Source organism: Pongo abelii, chromosome 3 (genome assembly GCF_028885655.2).
Source record: "Pongo abelii isolate AG06213 chromosome 3, NHGRI_mPonAbe1-v2.0_pri, whole genome shotgun sequence".
NCBI lineage: Eukaryota > Metazoa > Chordata > Mammalia > Primates > Hominidae > Pongo > Pongo abelii.
In genome coordinates this window covers 39417052-39430448 of record NC_071988.2, presented here as the reverse complement: position 1 = coordinate 39430448, position 13397 = coordinate 39417052, and the positions used below count along the sequence as shown (strand labels likewise).

Below are 13397 nucleotides of genomic sequence, written 5' to 3'. Positions count from 1 at the left end.
CACTGTACTCCACCCTGGGTGACGGAGTGAGAATCTGTCTCAAAAAATAAAAAAATAAAAAATAAAAATGTTGGCAAAGATGTAGAGAAACTGGAACCCTTGTGTACTACTGGTAGGAACATAAAATGGCTCAGCTACTAAGCAAAGGGTATGGCGGTTCCTCAAAAAATTAAAAACAATTATCAGAATTATCATATGATCCAGCAATTCCACTTCAGGGTACATATCCAAAATAATTAATAATAGGATCTCCAAGAGATACTTGCACATGCATGTTTATCACAGCGTTATTCACAATAGTCAAGAGGTGGAAGCAACCTAAATGTCCATCAACAGGTGAATGGATTAAAAAAAAAAATGTGGTACATACATACAATGGAATATTATTCAGCCTTAAAAAAAAAAAAAGAGGCCAGGCACAGTGGCTCACGCATGCAATCCCAGCATTTTGGAAGGCCAAGGCTAACTGATCACTTGAGCCCAGGAGTTCAAGACCAGTCTGGGCAACATGGCAAAACCTCATGTCTACAAAAATTATCTAGGTGTGGTGGTGCACACCTGTGGTTCCAGCTACTCAGAAGGCTGAGGTGGGAGGATGGCTTGAGTCTGGGGAGGTCAAGGCTGCAGTGAGCCATGATCACACCCCTGCACTCCAGCCTGGGTGACAGAGCAAGACCCTGTCTCAAAAAAAAAAAAAAAAAAAAAGGAAATTAGGTCATATGCTGCAACATGGAAGAATCTTGAGGACATTATGCTAAGTGAAATAAGCCAGTCACCCCAAAAACAGCAATAACAATGACAAAAAGCTGCATGTTTCTACTTATATGGGGTATCTACAAGTAGTCAAACTCTAGACACAGAAAGTAGAATCGAGGTTGCCAAGGGCTAGGAAGGAGAAAACGGGTTCACTGGGTACAGAGTTTCAGTTTGGCAAGATGGAAAAAACTGCACAACAATGTGCATAGTTAACACTACTGTTCTGTTCTCTTAAAAGTGGTTAAGATAATAAATACGTTGTACTTTTTTCCCCAACTAAAAAAACTATGAGTCGCTTAACTACAAAGAAAAAAATTGAGAGAAGGTGATTTAGCAGAGAAAGAGAAAGTTCACTCAAGAGAGACAGACTCAAAAACAGACCAGGGCTAGGCACGGTGGCTCACACCTGTAATCCCAGCACTTTGGGAGGCCAAGGCAGGTGGATCACTTGAGGTCAGGAGTTCGAGACCAGCCTGGCCAACATGGTGTAACCTCATCTCTACTAAAAAAATACAAAAATTAGCTGTGTGTGGTGGCACATGCCTGTAGTCCCAGGTACTTGGGAGACTGAGGCAAGAGAATTGCTTGAACCTGGGAGGTAGAGGCTGCAATGAGCCGAGATCGTGCCACTGCACTTCAGCCTGAGCAACAGAGTGAGACACTGTCTCAAAAAAAAAAAAAAAAAAAAACAGAAGGGAATATCACAAATAGAAATCCTGAGAAATGAACTAAATTTAATTACAACTACATAATCAATAATTAACTCTGGGTCCCCTGAAAAAAATGGGCCGGACATGGTGGCTCACACCTGTAATCCCTACACACTGGGAGGCCGAGGCGGGCAGATCACAAGGTCAAGGGATTGAGACAATCCTGGCCAACATGGTGAAACCTCATCTCTACTAAAAATACAAAAATTAGCTGGGTGTGGTGGCGTGTGCCTGTAGTCCCAGCTACTCAGGAGACTGAGGCAGGAGAATCGCTTGAACCCAGGAGGCGGAGGTTGCAGTGAGCCGAGATCGCACCACTGCACTCCAGCCTGGCGACAGATCTAGACTCCACCACAAAGAAAAAAAAAATGCTTTACTGGATCTTTATAGGTCCAGAAACTATGTGCAAAATACTCTACTAGGTACTTGTACTCCCCAGTGACTGTGCATGTATCATATCTATGCCCCCGGTCAACCACTTCTTACCTCCCAAACACCGCCAAAAAAGCCTCTATCCGCTCCTACCTGACCTTAAAAATGCTAAAAAATTCAAATCCCTGCATTGGAAGAACTGTCTAGAAATTTTATTTTCTCTGTGCACACAGAATTGATAATGATCAGACTAACCAAACTCCTATTATTTCCTATACGGTTTCAGTTTCTTAAATGAAAGTAGTTTATATTTGTTGTTTCAACTTTTTTCTGTTGACTCCTTGACCCAATACAATCCACCCTCCCATCCCAAGCAGCATTTACTGGTTTTTTTCTGTCTGCCCCTTCTTGGTCTCTGTCATGGATTTCCTTCCTGCCTTCTGCTCACTTTTTTCAGTGTCATTGCTCGCTAAGGTTCTGTTCCTAATCTTTTGTTCAATTTACCTCTTCTAGGTCCATTCAAACCCACGGTTTCAATGCCTATAAGTGTGACTCCAGTCAATAATTTTCTCCCAAACCCCAATATAGTTAACTGCTTGACAGACATATCCACCTGAATATTCCGTGGGTACTTCAAACCTGAGAGTTCCAGCTTAAATTTCCTTCAGTGACTCTCTATAGCTTTCAAGATCAAGTTCCAACTCTGTGATAAAGCACTCAAGGACTTCTATGACATGATCCCTTATCTACCTTTGGCCTCCTCTTCTTCTATGTCTCGTCAGGTACTCTCTAATCCACCTGTATCTAGTTATTTGTTTCCCACACAAAGTAGCCCATTTCACAGCTCTGTGCCTTATACATTCTCTGCCTGAAAGCCCCTCTAACCCCAGCCAGGCACAGTGGCTCACGCTTGTAATCCCAACACTTTGGGAGGCTGAGGTGGGCAGATCAGGAGGTCAGGAGTTCGAGACCAGTCTGGGCAACATGGTAAAACCCCATCTCTACTAAAAATACAAAAATTAGCGAGTGTGGTAGTGCGTACCTGTAAACCCAGCTACTCAGGAGGCTGAGACAGGAGAATCGCTTGAACCCGGGAGGCGGAGGTTGCAGTGAGCTGAGATCACGCCATTGCACTCCAGCCTGGGCAACAGAGCAAGACTCCGTCTCTACCCCACCACACCCAACCCATATTTCTTGGTTCAATTTACTTTCCTTTGGAAAGTTTCCCACTATCTCAAAGCATGATTTAGCCACAGCTCCCAATGCACCCTAGACATCTCTCTATCTTAGCACCTTTGTATTTACTTGTTGAGACTACTAGCCTGTAAGCATCTTGCAGATAAGTGTTTTATTTAGCAAACAAGAGCTCAATAAATACTTGTTATTGCCAGGCGCGGTGGCTCACGCCTGTAACCCCAGCACTTTGGGAGGCCGAGGCAGGCGGATCACGAGGTCAGGAGTTTGAGACCAGCCTGACCAACACGGCAAAACCCCGTCTCTACTAAAAATACGAAAATTAGCCAGGCGTGGTGGTGCACGCTTGTAGTCCCAGCTACTCAGGAGGCTGAGACAGGAGAATCGCTTGAACCCATGAGGCAGAGGTTGCAGTGAGTCAAGATCACGCCACTGCACTCCAGCCTGGGCAACAGAGCGAGACTCTGTCTCAAAAAAATAAATAAATAAATAAATACTTGTTATAAGCTAGCATAAGCCAAAAGGCCAACTTCTTTAACATGTTGGACTTACCATTTTAGTACCTGGAATACACAGGTCCATATTACAGGGCATCTCTTTACCACAAATAAAGTACCAATGAAAATAAATTCATAATCAGAAAGGTGGTTAAGAATTACAGTGAATAAGGCCAGGTACAGTGGTTCATAGGTGGTCCCGGCACCTTGGGAGGCTGAGGCAGGAGGATCACTTGAGTTCAGGAGTTCGAGACTAGCCTAGGCAACATAGTGAGACCCCCCCATCTCTCTAAATAAATAAATAAAATTGGCCAGCACGGTGGCTCACAACTGTAGTCCCAGCACTTTGGGAGGCCGACGCAGGAGGATCATCTGAGGTCAGGAGTTCAAGACCAACCTGGCCAACATGGTGAAACGCTGTCTCTACTAAAAAGACAAAAAATTAGCTGGGTGTGGTGTTGCACACCTGTAATCCCAGCTACTCGGGAGGCTGAGACAGGAGAATCGCTTGAACAGGGGAGGTAGAGGTTGTAGTAAGCCGAGATCACGCCACTGAACTCCAGCCCGGGCAACAAGAGCAAAACTCCGTCTCAAAAAAATTAATTAATTAATTAATTAAATTAAAAATAAAGCAATCAATAAAACTATAAAGAATTAAGGTAGATATTCTTTATGTCTGCCCAGAACTCCATCCCCTCCCCTACTCAAGGTCTGCTCTGCTTTTTGCTAACAGATCCCTGGCCATGTAAGTGAGCATATCACACAACCTAGAATGAACTAAGCATAGTACTTCATCCCCTCAAATGCTAGATTTGGTCAAGGTTCTAGTTGATACCCCTGTGCTGCCAGGAACCAGGTTTACCATGTGAAGAAACATATTTGCAGTAAAAGGAATGAAGCCAGTATGCACAGAGTATTATTATGGAAAGGTCCCAACCATGGGAAAGTTCCCACCCTAGCTCTTCATGACCATCCTTATTCACACAATGTCTATTATATGGTCATATGAACCAATAACTTTTTCCCCTACAGGCTACTTCAAGCTGTATTTCTGTTACTTGAACTCCAAAAAGTCCTAACTAATAAAATAGAGAAACTAAATTGATAAAAATTAGATATCAAAGGATATTTTTCATTCAGGCTATAAAAGGGCCTGGTATGCCTTCTTTGGCTTAGAAAACTTTCATCTATCAAATATAATGTCCCTTTCCTCTCCCTATTAGATAAACCCCAAAATTACTATTTCATTCTCTTTCAATACACTCTATGCAAATCACATCATTTTTTAAGACAGTCCATTTACCGCTATGTGGTGAGATGACAAATAAGCAAGCAATCACAATGTAATAAAAGAACACGGAGTGCTAAGGACACAAAGAGGAGGCCCATGTAACTCAGACTTGAAGTATCCGAGGGCTTTCTCCTAGAGCTACCACCTAGGCTGAGACCTGAAAGACAAGCCTGAGTTAACAAAACAAAAGTGAGGGTAAGGAGCAAACTAGGAAAGGTATTCCAGACAGATAGAGGCTTCTGAACTCAAGCGCAGATTTAAGAACTCTGATCCCTTCAGGGAGAAATACAAGGAACTTAATAGGGCCAGCACACTGACAGCCAAGTGTCAATAAGGATCCAAACAATGAGGATCCTGAAAGCCAAGTGAAGTTCAGAAGTCTCAAAAAAAAAAAAAGAAGTTCAAAAGTTATCCTAAAGGCCATGAAAAGTCACAAAGAAGTTTTAAGCAGAGGAGTTACATGCTTAAATGTGTTAGACAGATTACTCTAGCTACAGTGGGAAAAACGCATTGGAAGACTGAAAGCAGGGATGAGCTGTTAGGAGGCTCGTGCAACAACCCAGGTGAGAGATAATACTAACCATGGAGTAGGAGGGCAGTAGTGAGGATAGGGAAAAGGAACAGATTCAAGAGATGTTAAAGAGAGGAGGATCACGAGGTCAGGAGATCAAGACTATCCTGGCTAACACGGTGAAACCCCATCTCTACTAAAAATACAAAAAATTAGCCAGGCGTGGTGGCGGGCACCTGTAGTCCCGGCTACTCAGGAGACTGAGGCAGGAGAATCGCTTGAACCCGGGAGGCGGAGATTGCAGCAAGCCAAGATCGCACCACTGCACTCCAGCCTCGGTGACAGAGCGAGACTCCGTCTCAAAAAAAAAAAAAAAAAAAGTAACCAAAAAATGAAGCAGTAAAAACAAAACAAAAATAAATAAATAAAACCAAAAAATAAATAAATAAAGCAGCAAATTAATGAAAATATTTTCAAGAAAAAAAGACACTAATGGCCAGGCATGGTGGTTCACACCTGTAATCCCAGCACTTTGGGAGGCCGAGGCAGGCAGATCACCGAGGTCAGGAGTTCCAGACTACCCTGGCCAACATGGCGAAAACCCATCTCTACTAAACATACAAAAATTAGCCAAGCGTGGTGGCAGGTGCCTGTAATCTCAGCTACTCAGGAGGCTGAGGCAGGAGAATCACTTGAACGTGGTAGGCGGAAGTTGCAGTGAGCCGAGATCACGCCACTGCACTCCAACTTGGGCAACAAGAGCGAAACTCCACCCAAAAAAAAAAAAAAAAAAATACGCCAGGCGCAGTGGCTCAAGCCTGTAATCCCAGCACTTTGGGAGGCTGAGGCGGGCGGATCACCTGAAGTTAGGAGTTCGAGACCAGCCTGGCCAACATGGTGAAACCCCATCTCTACTAAAAATACAAAAATTAGCTGGGCGTGGTGGTGCGTGTCTGTAATCCCAGCTACCTGGGAGGCTGAGGCAGAAGAATCACTTGAACCCAGGAGGCGGAGGTTGCAGTGAGCTGGGATCATGCCATGACACTCCAGACTGGGCAACAAGAGCGAGACTCCATCTCAAAAATAAATAAATAAATAAATAAAATGAAATAAAAATATGAAAATTAGCCGAACATGGCAGTGGGCACCTGTAATCCCAGCTACTCAGGAGGCTGAGGCAGGAGAATCGCTTGAACCTGGGAGGCAGAGGTTGCAGTGAGCCAAGATTATGCCACTGCACTCCAGCCTGGGCAACATAGTGAGACTCCACCACAAAAAAATAATAATAATAAAGACACTAATAACCTTAAATCTGGTGCTTGCATAAAGTTTTAAGAAAAACAGCCAGCTGAGATGGTGGCTCACACCTGTAATTCTAGGGCTTTAGGAGGCCAAGGTGGAAGGATCGCTTGAGCCCAGAAGTTTGAGGCCAGCCTGGGCAATATGGCAACACCCCGTCTCAATTTGAATTTTAAAAAAAGAAGAAGAAAAGAAAAGAAAAGCAGCTAATACATGATCAAAGGATATGGTCACACAATCCACATTTAGAAAAACAGGCCAAGCATGATGGCTCGGGCCCATATTCCCAGCAACTTGGGAAGTTGAAGTGAGAAGACTGCTTGAGCCCACAAATTTGTGACCAGCCTAGGCAACACAGCGAGACCCTGTCTCTACAAAAAAATTTTAAAAATGAGCCAGGCATGGTGGTATGTGCCTATACTCCCAGCTACTCGGGAGGCTGTTGCAAGAGGATCCCTTGAGCCCAGGAATTCAAGGCTACAGTGAGCTATAATCGTGCCACTGCACTCCAACCTGGGCAACAGAGGGAGACCCTGTCTTTAAAAAAAAAAAAAAAAAAATCTAGCTACTTAGCCACATAAATTTATTAAAGCCTCTTTTAATTTTTAAAGTATGTGCAGCCGGGCACAGTGGCTCATGCCTGTAATCCCAGCACTTTGGGATGGGAAGGTGGGTGGATCACCTGAGGTCAGGAGTTCGAGACCAGCCTGACCAACAAGGTGTAACCCCGTCACTACTCAAAATAAAAATATTAGCCAGGCGTGGTCGTGTGCACCTGTAATCCTAGCTACTTGGGAGGCTGAGGCAAGAGAATTGCTTGAACCTGGGAGGCAGAGGTTGCAGTGAGCCAAGATGGCACCATCGCACTCCAGCCTGGGCAACAGAGCGAGACTCCATCTCAAAAAAAATAAATAACGTATGAGAGCTCAGATAGAATTGATTAACCACAATCTAGATGTACAGTTCTAATAAAATAATTTCTGGAGGGCAATGCTGAGATTCAAGCTCTCAGGTAAGAAAGTAAAATACTCTTCCCAAGGCGCAGGCACAGTGGCTCACGCCTGTAATCTCAGCGCCTTGAGAGGCTGAGGCAGAAGGATTGCTTGAGCCCAGGAGTTCGAGAGCAGCCTGAGCAACCTAGTGATACCGTCTCTTTAAAAAAAGAAAAAAAAAAAAAAAAAAGAATAAGGTTTTGGGTCACAAAGATCTAAGTTTGACTGAAACCTACCTGATACATATATAACACTCCTACACACTAGTCGGGTAACTTTCAGCAACTTTCTTAATATTTCTCAGTCTCTGTCTCCTCCTCTGTAAGAATAGTGCAAATCTCAGAGTTGTAAGAATTAAATACAATCACATATGCAAAGTGCTTAAAACAGCACCTGGTGTGCATGTGTGTATATATACATGTACGCCACTTCATTACTATGAGGACGAGGGCAATGAGGTTGATAATGATACATGGCTTGATGTATGCTTACCCATTATCAGGCAAGGTAGGTATCAAAAAAGTGTTCAATCTAAGGCCAGGCGGGGTGGCTCATGTCTGTAATCCTAGCACTTTGGGAGGCCAAGTCAGGCGGATCACTTGAGGCCAGGAGTTACAGACCAGCCTCACCAACATGGCAAAAACCCATCCCTACTAAAAATACAGAAGTTAGCCAGCTGTGGTGTTGAGCACCTGTAATCCCAGCTACTCCAGAGGCTGAGACAAGATAGCGCCACTGCACTCCAGCCTGGGCGACAGAGTGAGACTCTGTCTCAAAATACATACATACATACATACATAAAAAATGCTCAATCTCTTCTTAAATTCCTAACATAAACTACTTCTAAAGGCATTTAATAGACAACTGATTCTTCCCAAGACTTACAATATGATTTTGCATATAAAAAGCTGAAAGGAAAGCGAAGAAGGTAGGTAGCTAGCTATTTTTCTGAAATTCATTGACTAATAAATGGTTGCTGCTTTGCATATCAAAAAACATGCATAATCATGATGAAAAGAGAGATTTTAAAAGGAAAATAATCAGCATTTTAAAACGGCCGGGCAGGCGTGGTGGTCACTCCTGTAATCCCAGCACTTTGGGAGGCTGAGGCAGGTGGATCGCTTGAGCTCAGGGGTTTGAGACCAGCCTAGGCAACATGGTGAAACCTCCTCTCTACAAAAAATACAAAAATTAGCCAGGCGTAGTGGCTTTCGCCTCTAGTCCCAGCTACTCTAGGGGACGAGGTGGGAGGATGGCTTGAGCCCAGGAGGCAGACGTTGCAGTGAGCTGAGATAGTGCCACTGCACTCCAGACTTGGCGATATGGCCAGACCTTGTCTCAAAAAATAAATAAATAAAATAAGATGCAACTATGTAACAGTATTTAGATTTAAAATAAATATTAAAAAAAAAAAACATGCAACTACAGTGATAATATTTAGCTTCTACTGTGTACATACAAGATACTATGCCTACTTTAATATAGTTTAATGAAGGAAAAAACATGCCTCTACCATAACTTAAGCCCACTTTTTCTATGAAATACAGTACTTCTATCTCCCCTTCAAATCAACTAAAGTCAACAAGTACACAAACTGGCATTCGTACGTACTGCGTGCTGATTTCTACTGCTTTATTCTTTATTGTTTTACAGGTTAGTCTTTTTTCATTAACTAAATTGTAGCCTCCTTGCAAAAGAGCAGCCATTTATTTCCTATTCTTCCCACCATGTCCACCACTACAGCCCCTTGCTCCAACCCCCCATCCTAGCACGGCACTTAAATACTAAAGGTCCTGGCAGCGAAACTCAAAACTGTTTATTTCTGACGTTTAGCAATAAACAATGTTAGAAAGGCAGATGGAACCACGTTTATCAAAACACAGAACGCACGATGTTTACATTTCCTAAAGCGCGTAAGTCTTTTAGTTAAAGTTGAAGGATGAGAGTTAAAACGAGTTACAAAAGACAGCTGGTGTTTGAAAGAAAAACACTGGAAGTAATAAAAACGGAGTGAAAAGGCTGCTGTTGGGATTAAAAGAAAACATGTTTTTAATACAGCTGCAAATCAGTCATTGTTTTCTGAGAGGCTAGGTTCATCTCCAGGATTTTCTTCTAGGAGCTCAACCAATCGCCACCGTTACTGAGTTAACCAGTCTCCAGGCAAGCAGCCCTTGCTGATTGGCTCAAAGATGTCGAGTAGAAAAAGCAGCCAATCCTGCCTTCAAGCCAGAACTGTGCCATGGAGACATTACAACCACGCATGGCGAGAATGTGTACAAACCTGTCCGTGCCACAAATATCAGATTCTAGTTACAAAGACTGCCGCCGAAAGAAGAGCCTTTGAAGCCAACACTGACACTGACCTGTTATCTGCATTCTATTACTCTAGCTCTCTTTCGGAGGGGAAAAAAAAAAAAACTATTTAAACCAAAAGCGCATGAGGGATAAACCGTGCCCCCGCTAAGATGACTCACTCTATTGAGAATGAATTTCCAAACGGACGGCTTAGAGAGGGTCCCGATGAGAGAGGGGCTCTAGAAGGGTCCCAGTGAGGGTCAAAGTTGCAGATGGGGGCAGGGGAGGCGGGACGAGGGCCAAAGACACACATATGCCGGGGAGGGGAAAGTCTCCCCGCAGTCTCCAAAATCCGAACGTGTGAGTGGCTGTGTCTGGACTTGAAGTGAGTAAATAAACGGCTCTGCTAGGACTATGTGCTCGGGAAGGTGGCCTGAAGTTCCCAGAAGGCTCCGCCTGGCAAACACCTAAGGCGCCTGGAGGGGCGCAAGGTCAGGTCCTGGCGGGAACAGATCTGGGAGGAAACCTCGGGGGGTCGAGAGGGGTGTGTCTAGGGCCTGGAGGCCCGCCAGGCACTCTGAGGCCAAGGAAGCGGCCGCGGCCCCCGCCTTCGCCCGGCCTCGGGCTGAGAGCCAGGGCCCGCCTCTCGCCGACGCCTCACTTCCCTTCCGTCCGGGCAGTCGGGCCCGCGGGTCGGATCGGAGGCGGCCCGCGCCGGGCCCCATATTCAGGGCTTGGGGGTTCACTCGCCGCGCCGCCCGCCGCTGCTTCAGGCCCTCCGCTTCGGCTCGGCGCCCCGGGACCCCTAACCTCCAGTGCCCTCACCTCGGACCCGCCTCCCTGCCTCCCACCCGCCGCCTTTACCTGCTTCTGGAGCGGGCAGAGGGCGTCGAAGCCGGGGCCGCGTCGTCGAACGCACAACGCGGCGCCGCAGGTCCGCAACCCTTTCCCGCCGGCGCCACTGCGCTCTCCCGCGCCGCGCAGGGCTAGCAAGCAGCTGCGGCCGCGGGGGAGACGCGGCGAGCGCGCCCGGCGGGGAGACACTGCCGCTCTCCGTCCGGCCGAGGAAGAGCAGCCGCGCAGAAGCCCGCCGCGAGAGGGCGGGTGGGCGGCCGGGTGGGGAGGGGTCTCGAGGCGTCGGCAATGGCTGCCACGTCGCCCAGGTGGATCGCCGCCCACCGCCCCCCCCAAGCCCTCCGGCTGTCCGCCACGACCTCTGCTTCGTCCCCGAGCTCCGCCTCGGCGCGGCGGCCCGGGGGACTTGAGCCCGCGGGCGCTCCCACCTCTCCCGCTCCCGTTGGAGAGCAAGCCCTGCCCGGCCGGTTCGGCGGCTTCCGGTCGCCCACCCCCCAAGACTCTCCCGAGAGCCAGCCGTGGTCCCCACTTTTATTATCAGGGGGTCCCTGGAGGAGCAAGCCCCACTTCGAGTGTCGGGTTCTGCTGGGGGGGAAGGCGGGAGCTGTTTGGCGCTGGGGAACATTGCAACAGGCCCGGAATTTTTGCCAAAATAAGCGGCACAGTAAACCACAGCTGTTTCTGGCCCTCGGTAGTCTCCCGAGCCCCAAAAAATAAAACAAACAAGGTCGGCCTCGCGGGGTGAGGGGAGAGAGGAAAGCAGAGCTGGGGCGAGCCCTGACGCGCGCGGGGTCCGGGCTGCAAGTTGGGAGAGACGGCGAGGCGAGCGACCGGCCTCGGCATTGCCTGACTGGGGCTGTGGCCGCTGCGGCGAGCACGGGAACCCGCCTTCTCTCGCGCGGCCCTCCCGCGGGGGGCTTCCGGGCGCGCGGCCTCGGAGCCCCACGGGGAGACAAAGGGGTCGGCGACTGCCACGGGGTGGAGGGAGGCCGCCCAGCCCCATCGGCCTTGCCAGCGTGCGGTCTGAGCTCGAGGAATGTGTGCGCCTTAGCCGGTGGAACCGCAGCCGCTGGCCTTTGCCCCCAGTTCGAGCTTCAGTTTTCGGGTGCCAAGAAAAAGCAAAGACTCTTCCCTCTTGCGACCGCTGTAGTATGAGTCCGTCCTCAAGCATGCACCATTTTTTTTTTCTCTCAACTCTGCTTTCCCTGGTTTATTTGTTCTGGGTTCTGATGTGAAATGTTTAGTGTTTTCAGGGTGCGCAAATTTTTCACCTTTGCTTTCTGGTTGGTGGTGGTGGTGATGGTAGTGGTTGTGGGTTTGCCTGTTTTTTACTTCCTCCGTCCCCTCCCTTTGCAATTACTTTTCATTCCACGTGCAGTGGTTTTTTCCAGAATAGAGAAGCGAAATAACCTCATGACAAAGTGTCCCTTTGCATCGAAGAGACATTGTTGGTTGTTATGGCAGTTGCTTTAAACAGAGTGTAAATTTGGGGCAAGTGCAAGTGGTTTTTGTCGTTTAGGTCTAACTGGAACACTTATTCACAATGAGAACTTTCTAGTGCTTTTTCAAGAAACCAGTAATATATAAGGAGAGAACTCAAGATGGTAAATTTTCTGATGAAACCATCCACATAGAAAAATAGGGGAATTTTTCCTTTTGTATGAATTTTGTATTTATAAGAGGTCTCGAGTCCCAGTGTTAAATCACAGACTTCATGTTGATCCTTAAAAAAAAATCTCTATACAAAAACCCCTTAATGCTTTTATTAAATTTCAAAAACAAAAAATTGTAGTAACCCAGAATCTCAAGAGATAAATAGCTGTTGCTGAGAACCTAACATTAACTCTGCCTCTAAACAGCCATTATGAGACTAAAAACTGTAATATATGCCACTTTAGAAATGAAAGAACCGTAGTAATTATAAACTTGAAAGATGTCGAGGAAATTAATATTTTGTTTTTGAAATATGTTCACCATGATAATAAAAACTAGCATTTAAATTATTTTCCTTTGAACATCTGTTAAGGATTCATCAAATCTTAAGTCAGAACAATAAGAAATAAACTCTTCTTAACATTGGAAAATATATTTCAAGCCACAAAGACAACACCCAAGCTGAATGTTTTTAAAGTTTGTTTACTGTGGCAATAAGAAGAACATCAATACCATAAAGTTCTGAAAGTGAGACCGGAATGAAGAACAAAGCAATCTTCACTCAACATTCGCAGTATCAGCCTTCGGTTGTGAATATTTATAAAGATTTCCTCCTTTCTTATTGGTTCAAATTCTAAGCCAATGGGAAAAGTACAACACGTCTTTTAAAGGGTGAAGCATCAATCAGCATTAGATTAGTATCTGGGATAAAGGTTTTGTTTATCATGCTCGTTCTCATTGAAGTTCATGTCCCTTTAAATTTCTTTGTTTTTTGGGGGGGGGCGGGGGGGGTGACTAGAGTTGCTCTGTTGCCCAGGCTGGAGTGCGGTGGCACAATCTCAGCTCACTTCGACTTAACGCCTCCCGGGTTCAAGCGATTCTCGTACCTCAGCCCCCCGAATAGCTGGAATTGCAGGCGTCCGCCACCAAACCCAGCAAATTTTTGTATTTTTAGTAGAGGAAGGGTTTCTC

The 13397-nt window shown here is 46.2% G+C and overlaps 1 protein-coding gene across 4 annotated transcripts in view; it reads right to left on the bottom strand.

The window, feature by feature from the left end:
- The window catches only part of N4BP2 (NEDD4 binding protein 2), a 106023-nt gene extending 95160 nt beyond the window's left edge, over positions 1–10863 (bottom strand). For 2 of the 4 annotated variants that reach the window (XM_054553828.2, XM_054553829.2), the window contains exon 1: positions 10782–10863. The gene's annotated coding sequence lies outside the window, so the exon portion shown is untranslated. The remainder of the gene's footprint in view (positions 1–10781) is intronic. The other 2 variants (XM_054553836.2, XM_054553834.2) reach the window with 2 other exon arrangements.
- Positions 10864–13397: the final 2534 nt, after the last annotated feature.